This window comes from Triturus cristatus, chromosome 3_2 (assembly GCF_964204655.1).
Source record: "Triturus cristatus chromosome 3_2, aTriCri1.1, whole genome shotgun sequence".
In the NCBI taxonomy this organism is placed as follows: Eukaryota; Metazoa; Chordata; class Amphibia; order Caudata; family Salamandridae; genus Triturus; species Triturus cristatus.
In genome coordinates, this window is record NC_140584.1 from 743,161,302 (window position 1) to 743,173,354 (window position 12,053).

Sequence of the window (12,053 nt, forward strand, 5' to 3'; positions counted from 1 at the left end):
AAACTATGTCTGATTCAGTCTTCTATCCACGTTTTGATCTATGCAAAAAGTTGTGTGTTGTAGACTGTATGAAAGAGTACGACTGCAGAATGAATGCTGTTTGTCCTATAGGTGTGAATCAGTTACTTATCTCCTTCGTTAAACCTCACAAAGCTATTACTTCTGCTTCTATTGCTGGATGGGTTAAAATTGTTATGAATTTAGCAGGTATTGATTTAAAAATCTTCAAAGCTCATTCGATCAGAGGTGCTATGGCCAGTAAACCCTTCTGGTCCGGTGGTAAGTTGGATGATATTCTTAAAGCTGCTGATTGTTCTAATGCTAGGACTTTCGCACAGCATTATTGTAAACCAATTGCTCATATGTCTGATGTAGTCTTACAAAGCTAACAACATGCATAATGGTAGCCTCCTGTCTTGTAATGAAATTGCGATTCTCCTACCATGACTAGAGAATCTGGATTTCATTAAAGACACGGAGGCTAACATTATCCCACCCACCCTTTCCCTTATAATTAAAGCCTACGGTATATATTTTTATTCTAACATATCTGATGTACTTTTGGTTATTGTATCCTTCTTGTTTTACTTGAAGTTTTCTCAATTTATAAATGCTTGCTTGCTTTTTATTATACCTTTGTTTAATTACATTGTTTGCCTCCTCATTATAGCGTTTTTTCATCTTGAACTACTTTTTTTCAGATAATCTCTCATAACTTCATGATTTTGACCTTCGGATCATTCATCGTTCTTCCTTTTCCTTCGTTTCGTGATATTTTAAAGAATTGTTTGGACTCTTAAAATTTTATTGGACTTATCCTATTCTACACCACATTTAAAAGAGGCTGATTGTTATGTGCTCATGCCTTTTATATGTTCTTAATGTTCTATTCTGGAACCTCTTGCTTTATGATGTATGCGGCTGCTTGGACTGCATTAAAAGAAATAGGCATAATGTTAGCCTCCGTGTCTTTAATGAAATCCAGATTTTCTAGTCATGGTAATAGGAGAATCGCAATTCCTTTGTATAATTGACCTTTTGGTCGCCCTGTCATTCATGTTTGGTGACAGACTGTACATATTGTTGTGAGCTCCCCACGACCTTTCAGATATCATATTATTCAACTTAATTTATGCACCCTGCCTTTATGCACCCTTTTTAAATGTTCTTTTCTTTTCTATTTGATTTACACTTCTATAGAGTCTCCCCTTGTTTCTTTCCTTTTTGAATTTGTGACTTACAATCCTTTTCAGACGTGATCCCTACCAATATAAACATGTATTTACTTGTATTCCCTGGTTTCAAGTTAAGCATGCCGGTTACTATCTCAGACATTAGTGCAGGCTGTGGCCATGTTTATGTGGATCACTCGCAGATGGCACGCAATTGGCTCGATGTGGTGCTGACACTGCCACATCTGCTATTCTGTTCTCTATTTGCCCACGCACTCGGGTTTTCGGGCTGAGAGACACATTATTGTGAAACTCTGACATAAGCGGAATGTTTTAACCGATGTCTGTCACTGTGAGTTTTCGTATGATTCACACCAGTCAGAATAGGCTAACGGTGTTCTTTGTGTTTTTGTTTTATTACAGAGACCCTTCGCGATTCATTTGTTTCTGGGCTCTAATTAATTGGCCTATTAATTGACTTGATCAGTTCAAGGATGATTAGGCTTTGGTCGTTACTGTTTAGAGCATTTTAAAACTAGTGGTATGGCTATAAGGTTGAGGTTTATTCATTTTCCTTTATCCACAGCTAATTTAGACCTGCATGATCATCCTAGAATAAGTATCGCCATTTCTTCTCACTTGAATAAGTCAACGCTTTACCAAAGTGATGTTAGGTAAGCGTTTGCCTTTTTTACTGAATTTGGCAGTATATTATTCATTTTGTGACATTTTAGGATTACCACAATTTGGTTGTTTCCTTAGATTCTCTCATCATATTGAGGTTTTGGACTAAGAGCCTTGGCCCATATATGGTTAAATCAATTGTGGATTCCGTATCAAGTCCAGTTTATGCACTGCTAAAGGTTAGTAGAGGCATGTTCAGCACAAAGAGAGCTTTTTATTCCAAACTTCTTATTTTGAATGTATTTAAAAAGATGTTTCTATCTAGGTCTCCTACCTTTCCTTGCTTTTATCCTGATTAAGACCTGCATTCAAGGATAAAATTTCCTCACTCAGCAGGCGGATCAAAACGTAGACATTTATTTTTAAGCCTGGTGGTTTGAATGTTCAGATTCTTATAGATGTGGATTCTTCAGCCACCCATCCTTAGTTATGGATTTAACTTGAGTAAAAGAAGGTGTTTTTAACAGGCATATCACATTGGCCATTTTGAGCTGCTTTAGTGATTGTTCTTATGTATTTTATGATATTCTTTACTTTTTTTATCTTCTGTGTCACTTCACACATGAGCACTTTTATGAGCGCCTTCTTATGCTCTCTATGGTGCAACCGTGATATTATCAATTTCTTAAAACATAAATTGAATTTCTTTTGCAAATTCCACCAGGCCCGGCTCAACTCGTCCAGGAGTATACCCCTCTCATTCCACCAAGTATCACTGTCTGTCTGCAGTAAAGGGAGGCACCTGGCAGAAGGAGCATGAGACTTTTTGCTTGCTCCTCAGCACTCGTGAAGACCCCTTTCATTTGTTATCTTCAGTTAATCTTGCTCAATTAACCTGCATTCCCCAGACTTTCCCACTGACAGTTCACCAGGGGGGTGGTACAGTCTTATAATCTCCATGTCTCACTAGTCCCTTCTCCCTTGCTGCCTTTTTCCAGTCTAAGTTGCACAGACTATTGGAAACCACCATCTTTTGAGTAGTATTCCTCCAGATTTTGGCCTCAACTGTTTTTGTTGGCCACAGAAGTCTGCACTTTTTACCCCACTAACGGTGGTGTAGTGCTTGTGCTTCCCCTTTAAACATGAGGAAATTAGTATACATCTGATTGCCACATTTAACTTACCTATACGTCCATAGTGTAGGATGCAAATTTTACTTAGGGCATGTAGGTTAAATGTTACCATTGTGCCACCCACTGCAGTGACACAACAAGCTCGACCCTGGTCCTACCATTGTAGCGTAGCAGATCAGTTTTTAAACTGCCAATTTGACCAGTTCAAATTAAGCCCAGTCGACAGGCCTAAATCCTTCCTTTTAAGTACTAATAATTCACCCCTAAGGTAGGCCTTTGAGCCCACAAAGGCAGAGTACATGGTATTGAAAAGTAGGACACAAAATCTTTTAATGTTCCCTGTGTCCTTACAGTGACTAGCCACTCAAGCTATTTTCACTTTAGCAGAGTTAGCTGTCCTATAGGAAAACACGGGGATGCAATATTAAATGCTAATACAGAATCTCAGGAATGGGGATAGCATGAAGAATAATTAAGCATCTATTTTAATAGTTATTAAAACTCCAATCCAATGGTGGAGTTGTATTTTCAAAATATTATGAAAAAGTAACATATAGAAAGTTACCTTTGCCCAGCCTACACTACCTGGCAGTTAAATTTGCATTCTGCTCCTCAGTGTCTGCCAGCCAGTAATTAGCATTTAAATAGGTGTATAAGAGAAGTGGACATGCTCTTAGGAGCAAACAACAGGCAAAGTTTAGTGTGGCTGAAGACTTCAGCCATCTTAAACATGCCCAAAGTGGGTAGGGTTAGTCATGGAAACCTTTACTCCTTTGGCTAGGTGTCTCCAGGGGTAATTCCCACCGACTAGTACCTGCCAGGCATAAATGTGGCATCTCCAGGTACTTACTTCAGAACACTCCTGGACTAGTGGAAGATCAGAAGCAGATTTAACCTGTAGTCTGAGACTGAGAGGAGCCTAGAAGATGAAGCCTGCTCTCTCTCGTGTACCTATGACAATGAAGTGGACCCCAAGGTTCATAAGGGTGACCTCCTGTTAAAGCTACAGGGAGGCTACAAGAGACCTTTTCCTGCAACTGCCCATCTGACCAGAGGCAACTGGACTTGGACTAGACCATCCTGTAGGACTCTGCCTGCCACCCTGTGGGTCTCTAAGTGCCTCCCACGAGGCACAGTAGAGCTTTAGACGTGTATTCCTGTGGTTGATTGGGACTTATAGGACCAAAGTCAGAAGGCAAAATCTTTGACCAGGTAGAACCTGGTTAGTGTATCTGGCCCATGCGCCATCATTGTCAGCGTCAAATTGCACCTAGGTAATGCTCTGCTCCAACCATTGACTATCATTGGCAATTTATGCTTCTTGGCACGAAGTTAAAGAAAATCTAAATTCATATCGCCATTTAACCCTATTGGATTTTTGTCATTTTGGTGTCATTTTGATCAGTACATTTACCTCTATTTTCTAATTTATTTGGAGACTTTTATTGTTTTCCATTTCAACTTTATTACTATTTTAGTACTGCCTCCTAATTCAGTCTGTCTGTTATGGACTGTTGTTACCAGGGGGTTGTGCTCAGTTTTATTTAGTGACTTTAGTGCTTCTCCCTGACAAGGATTGTGATTATTACTTAAGCTAATAACCAAGTTTCTTATCCTGCTGTTCAGCAGTGGGATTCAGAGGTTGTGTTTTGCAGTACCACTCAGGGATTTGTGGTAAAACTAAAAATCCTTTTTTTAACATTAACATTTTATTTAGATATTAAAATGTTCCTCTTATTTTGAACAAGTCAATTAAAAAAAAAATGTTTGCTTGCCTTTCATTCCTATCCCTATATTCTACACCTGTGATTCAAAAGCATTGAGAGCCTCAACATGGAAGAGCTGAAGTCACTGTGCAAGGAAAGAGGTCTGAAGCTAGCAAAGGCCTGAAAGCTCTGTTATAGTCTACATCACAGGGGCAGGAGTATGAGGGAGCAGAGGATGGAGGAAGAAGAGGATGGCCAGGCAGTGGCCCCAGAGTCAGAGGAAGATGCCCTTACATGAGGCCCAGTGCCAGCAGAAGAGGAGGTGTCCATAGGATCCAGTTCATCTGTCTTGTCCAGAACAGAAAACAGTGTGTCTTCAAGCAGCTTGACCCAATCAGAGGTAGAGGTCAGGGAAGCAGAGAAGAACCTAAAAGTACATTTGGCTACCCTGTAATATGGTTGCATAGGCCTCGGGCGAGGAACACCACCATTTTACATGTTCATGTTTAAAGTTGACCTTTTTCTTAAACGTTTACTAGACACACGTTTGCATGCACCACATATAGGATAATATTCTGTTAAATTAATTTGCTTACATTCACACTATTTCGTAGGCATATTATCAAGGCCTTGAACATTCTGAACCAGGCTTAGGTTCACTGCGCAAAATGTTGATGTTTACTGTCCGCTCGGCGATAGTCCTGCAAGGGCAGAATCAATAATGACGGCCTGACTGAGGCTCCAGTATGGTAACACGGGTGAAGTTTATTATACCGATGGCACCAATCCTTTGTTTAGGCAGAGGAGTATTTTACTGTCACTGTTGAGGTCGCCCCATGCCAGAATTCCAGCCAAGCTGAATCCTCATTACCTTCCTGGGAAGGATGATGGCCTACTCTGCAGAAGACCGGGCTTCCAAATGAAACATACCCACAGGTAACTCAGGAGTTAGATCACCCTAGGATATTCTGAAAGATTCGCTCTCTCTAAGCCCACTGGGTTAAGAAGTGTTAGGTAGTAGTATAGATATGCATATACATGTATGCTTATAATCAATGTAACATTTTAACCAAACAAGGGAAACTCAAGGGTATCTAGGGACCAAAGGTAGTTAAGTAACAGGGGTCCCTAAGCACTAAATAAGAATAAGTAATACCCCGGGTACAAAACACTAATACCCAGGAAATATGAAATCAATCATTATAATATAGTTTATTATTGTTATATGAAAATAAAAATGGTTTGTAGGAGTATGTACCCCTACAGTCGCACCTGAATCGGTATCACACACACACATGGACAAAAAAGGTTTTGTGACAACAAGAGTTACATAAGTTCAAAGTCACACTTCTGTTAAAGACAACAATACAGCACCCAAGAAACAATTTTGCATAATCATACAGGTCAGAGAGATTCAGTTGACGACATTTCGATCCACTAACCATAGGCGATCATCATCAGGACAATAAAATGTTTTTTTGCCTGGCTACATAAATCAATATGAAAACAAGTAAATACAATATAGAACCTGTAAGAATAAAGAGAGGGGTAGATAAAGAGAAAGGTAAAAAGAGGAGAAAGAAAAGGAACCATTTATTTTGATCTCTTGAAATAATACAAAATCCATGCGGAAGGGTCTCCATTATGTGTGCAATTGCGACTAAAACATGCTGAAGACTCTCTGTAGTGTCTATACTAGGTAATAATATGGCGCATGACCAAGGAGTTCCATGCAATGCTCCCTGTCAATGAGATAAACCTTCAGTTGGAGTAGTCCAATATAAGTGAGTAACATGTGAAGTGATCAATAGCACACGCCATACACAAATCATGTCTGAGAATTATTACACAAGAATTACTGCCGCAAGACCAAGGTTTTCCGTGAAATGCGCCATGCCAAAATTGACAACCAGCAGGTAAAATTGTTCGGTAAAAGTAACAGGCATAGTGAGGAGTAGCATGTGTCATACAAAAATAAACAGTGCGAATAAAAAATCATATGGCTGCACCAAGAACTACTCCTTCTGAGTGTCGGTTCATCCACTCAAATTGTTCCCGGAATGGGAATACCGGTGTGACTATAATAAAATAAAAATCAGTTTTTAAACATGAGACTAGCCAGCCTTTATAAATACAGTGCCCTAACGAAAACACTCAAAAACCTACCTACTTAGCGCTAATTAATATAGCGTGGAAGGTTGGGTAAAACCAATGCCCAAACTCCAGAATCAAGGGCTCTCTGCCTCTAAAAGAAGATAATTAATATATGGATGACCTGTTGCGCCGATCCTTCTCATATAAATATGCCAATATACAGACCTAAATACCTAATGAAGGCAAATTCGTTACCCATGTCAACCAGGGAATTGAATTTTGCCGGAAGGGTAGGACAGGACCGGAACTCATTTGTGCAGGCTCTATAAAAAGACAACTTTGCTAAATGAACACAGCAATGCAGCTATATCAAGCTACGAATGTATGCGGGAGGAGGTGGTGAGTCTTACCGTAGTAACAGCGAAGTGTGCCGAAGCAAGCTGGTGGTGAGCTAGCGGCTATGGATGGAGATGCGCGCATCTTCAAAGCAATACAAATAGAGAGAGGACTGGTCACTTACAGTCCCAAACAATCCCTAAATCAGCAATGGCCATTTCGAAATAGATTAGAACAGTAAAGAAAAATACAGGAATCAATAATATCATAATCAGCATTAAGAAATGTTCCCAACAAAAACGTGCTTGGTGGCTTACCAAGAAGAAAATTACAAAATGTGGCCTTAAGATATAAAATATGTGTAAGGGCAAGACGCAAAACACTGTGCATAGCCCACATGAACCGAATATATAAACAAAATATATATACATCATCCCATATACATACACCTCAGGTAAGGAAGTGTTAAAAAATGATGTACACTCAGGGTTTATCGCGTAAGACATAGCCCATCCTAAGTGTTCTATGGAACCTTTACAATAAATTATATACCTGTTCCAGTCTATGGGTGTTAAAGGCCACAAGGGAGAGAAATATAATCTTAGATGCAGGCTCATGTAAACTGGTAACAGCCAACCAGAAAATTCTGCATCAGGAACCTTGAGATGGAAATACATCTCATTGTGTGCTCATAGTGCTTCAGTCCTGAACCATCAAGGAAATTCATATCAGAGGCGTCCAATCCTCTAGTCTGTTAAGTCAGCTGTGGAAGCTGTATGCTCTCAAGAACCATTTCAGTTCTTCTTTATTGAGAAGTGCTGTGACGTTACCTCCACATTCTGGTACTTTGACATCAAGCACTTGCCATCGCAAGTCATTTTCATTATGGCCATGGGCCTCATTCTTTTAATTTTTATAAATTGTTCACATTTATTTTGCATCTCGAGAACAATTGGGTGTTGTAGCAGGTCATCACTATCCCTACCCTTACATTTAATCACCGCTGTTTCTTTCTCTGAGATTCCAGGTCCCTCCTCTCGTATGGCATACGAGGAGGAAAACAAGAAAGTTAATTGACACCTGCCAACCAAGGAGAACCATCCAACTCATCATTTATTTTTATTAAAACAATATATCAATAAAAGGTATCATTGATAAGAAAACCGAGCCTCCTGGTTTATTCATTCGCCCTAGTCTCTTACAGATGGATTGACGCAATAGGCTATTCATATATTGATAATCTTCTTTTAGGATCAGCAAGCCCTTGATTCTAGAGTTTGGCGTTCGGGCATTTTCTCAGTTTTCTGAGTACATGCATTGGTTTCTACTCAACTATCCACACTAGATTAATTAGTGCTAGGTATGTGGATTTTTTTCTTTTTTCTTTAGGGCACTGTATTTATAAAGGCTGGCTAGTTCTATGTTTAAAATCTGATTATTTATGACAGTGCCACTACTATTCCCATTCCAGGAACACATTGAGTGGATGAAAGGACACTCGGCTGGGGTAGTTCTTGGTGCAGCCATATGATTTTGGAAAATTCTTGCATTTATTCTTACGGATTATTTTTGTAGGACCTGTGCTACTCATCACTATGCATGTTACTTTTATCAGACAACTTTACCTGCTGGTTGTCTATTTTGGCAAGTATCATTGCACGGAACACCTTGGTCTTGCGGCAATGATACTTTTGTAATTCTCACAGTTGATTTGTGTATGATGCGTGCTATTGATCACTCTACATGTTATATTGGACCACTCCAACTGAAGATTGTCTTATTGGCAGGGAGCATTTCATGGAACTCTTTGGCCATGCACCATATTATCACCTACTATAGACACCACACAGAGTCATCTACATGTTTTAGTCATGATTGCCCACAGAATGGAGACCTTTCTGCATGGATTCTATACTATTTCAAGTGACCAAACAAGTTTCCTTTCTTTAGCCTTTCACCTTTCTCTTTATCTATAACTCTCTTTGTTTGTACAGGTTCTATTTTGTATTTACTTGTTTCCATATTGATTTATGTATCCAGGCAAACATTCTATTGTCCTGATAATGATCCCATATGGTTAGCAGATCGAAACCTCATCGACTGAATCCCTCTGACCTGTATGATTATGTAAACTTGTTTCTTGGGTGCAGTACTGTTGTCTTTGACAGAAGTCTGAATTTGATTTTATTTAAATCTTATTGCCAAAACCCTTTTTTGCCTGTGTGTTTGTGTGATACCTGTTGAGGTGCCCCGTGGGGATACATACTCCTACAAACCTATTTTATTTTCATATAGCAATAATGAACTATTTTATAATATTTGATAGGCTATTTCCTGGACATAATTGTGTTGTACCCAGAGTATTACTTATTCTTATTTAGTGTTTAAAATTGGAAAATGTCAGATTAGGTCATCTCAGTAATGAGGGAGCAGCATTGCTAGTCCTAGCCGGTTACACACCTTACCCAGATATAAGAAACCTTACGGCTCAAGAGGTACTTGTACTATACATAGGCATTGTTACATTATATGGACAACTAATACAATTTGTTATGCGAACCATTACAGCAAACCCAGCTAGGACTGTTGAAGATGCTCAACCACAATTGGTGACGCCCAGAATTAGTCCCGTGGTTGTATTCTGAAGATTGGTGATCTACTGCAGGAGAAAATACCAGACAAAAAGGACTTCAGGACATCTTACAGAGCACCTGTGCCTGTTCTGGCTGTTGAAGGTACCAGAACTGTACTTTTACCATCTCTTGCCAGCAGCAAACAAGAGATGTTTCGATTGATCTCATCAAATCACACTATATGGTCGGTTCTACATAGTAAGCAGCGAGGTATCCTGGGTAGTTACCTGCCTCCTCTCACTAACATGCAGGAAATCTCTTTGCAAGCTTTAACTAACAATGAAGTTTCCTCTCCCCAGCTGGACACAGCTAATATTGAAGTTTCACTACTTCCAGTTACATCTACAAACATCATACAATCATCATGTGTGATTACACAGATCTCAACACAACAAGCAAACAATAAAGTTGTTTACAACACTTAACCAGTGAAGTTAACTACCATTTCCACACAGCTCCACGAGTCTCCTACATTTGCATAAACCGCCTCAGGCTACTTTGTTGACTTTGATTACTTTTCTTTGGATTCGTCTGACCCACCGCCACAGCGTACGCCATGTGTATTTTTTATTCTACTTAAAAGGACATGCTTTATCCTATCCTGGGTAAACATTTGGATCATAATTTCGCTACTTTCCCTCTTCCTTTGGATTGTTTTTTTGACTGTCATTGTCTAGCTTCAGGATGGACACTGTCTCCCAGAATGCTGTGCTGTTGACCTGTTAAACAAGGTTTTGCACCTCATTCTTTATCACACAAAGTGTGCAGAGACCTGTCCGTTGTGAACATTTCAGCAGCTCCTGATGGAATTGTTTAGGATAAGGCACCCTATGATATATTTGGACTGACAAAATCTTTACAATTTCACTGAAAGATGTTATTACTCCTGGTAGCATCACTGATGATTGGGACAGTCATACAGTAAAGCAAATGTTTGATGATTTAGAACATTAAAATGTATTTGAAAGTTAAACTATGTATACTTGTACTTCTAATTATCATGAAATGTTTTCTTTTCACCCTTATTTACACAAAGCAAGTATTCCACGTACATTATTTAATTACACACAATGGGAACCCTGCCCTACACCACCAGTGGAAGGCATTTTGCAGATAAATGTGCGTATTTTTTGTTCACAATCCTTTATACTGAGAATCCTATTATTATCCTTTAGACTGAGAATCCTATTATTATAAACTTCTCCTGTCCCCGGCAAAGAAAAATATGCTGACACCATGCTAATTTATTCAGACCCTTTCATTTCACAGCTGTCGATAGAAGGGTATGACTTTAGGAAAACAATATGCTTAAGAATGTTACATACAATTATTTCAGTTCCAGTCCAGAGCGATGGCTAGAGTGACCATTAGATACTAATGGATGTCAGGCACATTTTCTTATCAACATGAAAACGTTAAAGATTAACAGGCCAGACCAATGTTACATGCAAACACAACACTCAGGAGTGGTAACAAGATATGGCATTGGAAAGTTATGTCTAGATTGGCTAAAGCTTTCAGCATTAGATGAGGTGAAACAACACTCGTCTCTCCTTTCTGATGGCATGGTCCAACAGGATTTCTTGTTAGGTCCTCGAAAACCATGTCGCTCTTTATATGCAATATACAATGAAGTGTGGAACAACTCGCAGCGACTACGTGAAATTGACAGAGCAAATTTAGAGAAGGTTCTAGTGGTGTGAGACAATGGTATGACTACATTATCCACTAAGATATATTCTCTGAGTAACATTGGGTCATCTGCAGTTGACACCATACACAGTGACATGTTCCTTTTACAACATGAACAATGCAGCTTAGGTATATTATGCTACTGAGCTGGACTTTGCAAGCTTTGCGCAATGGTCGCATTCCATGGAAGTATTAAACACCCTAAATTAGTTTTTATCATATAATTTGACAAAATAACAGAAAACCATGGCAAGAAAAGATGCATCATTCACAATGTAACACATAGATAAACTAGAAACATTTCCATTTGTTGTAGCGGAGACACCATCAGATGATTGGATAATTCATGGTTTGATTTCTCTGCCAATTGCAACTTTACACTTTAAATACTGCTTACAACACTATCAAGTAGGCAGATATGATGTGCTAGGGAAGGGATTTGTACATGAGGCATGGGTCTTACCTTGCACTTACAGATGTAGGAATGATGCAACTGACGTTTTTCTTAGAGGTATAGACTGTGAGAACACTTTAGGCCATTCTTTAGTTTTCAGGGGAGTTATACTTCATGGGGCATGTAATGAGTCCAAGATGAACTTGTCCTGTTGTCTGAAAGGTTCCACAGCTGCTGAAATTCGTCCAGCATTCAGATTACTTTCGACT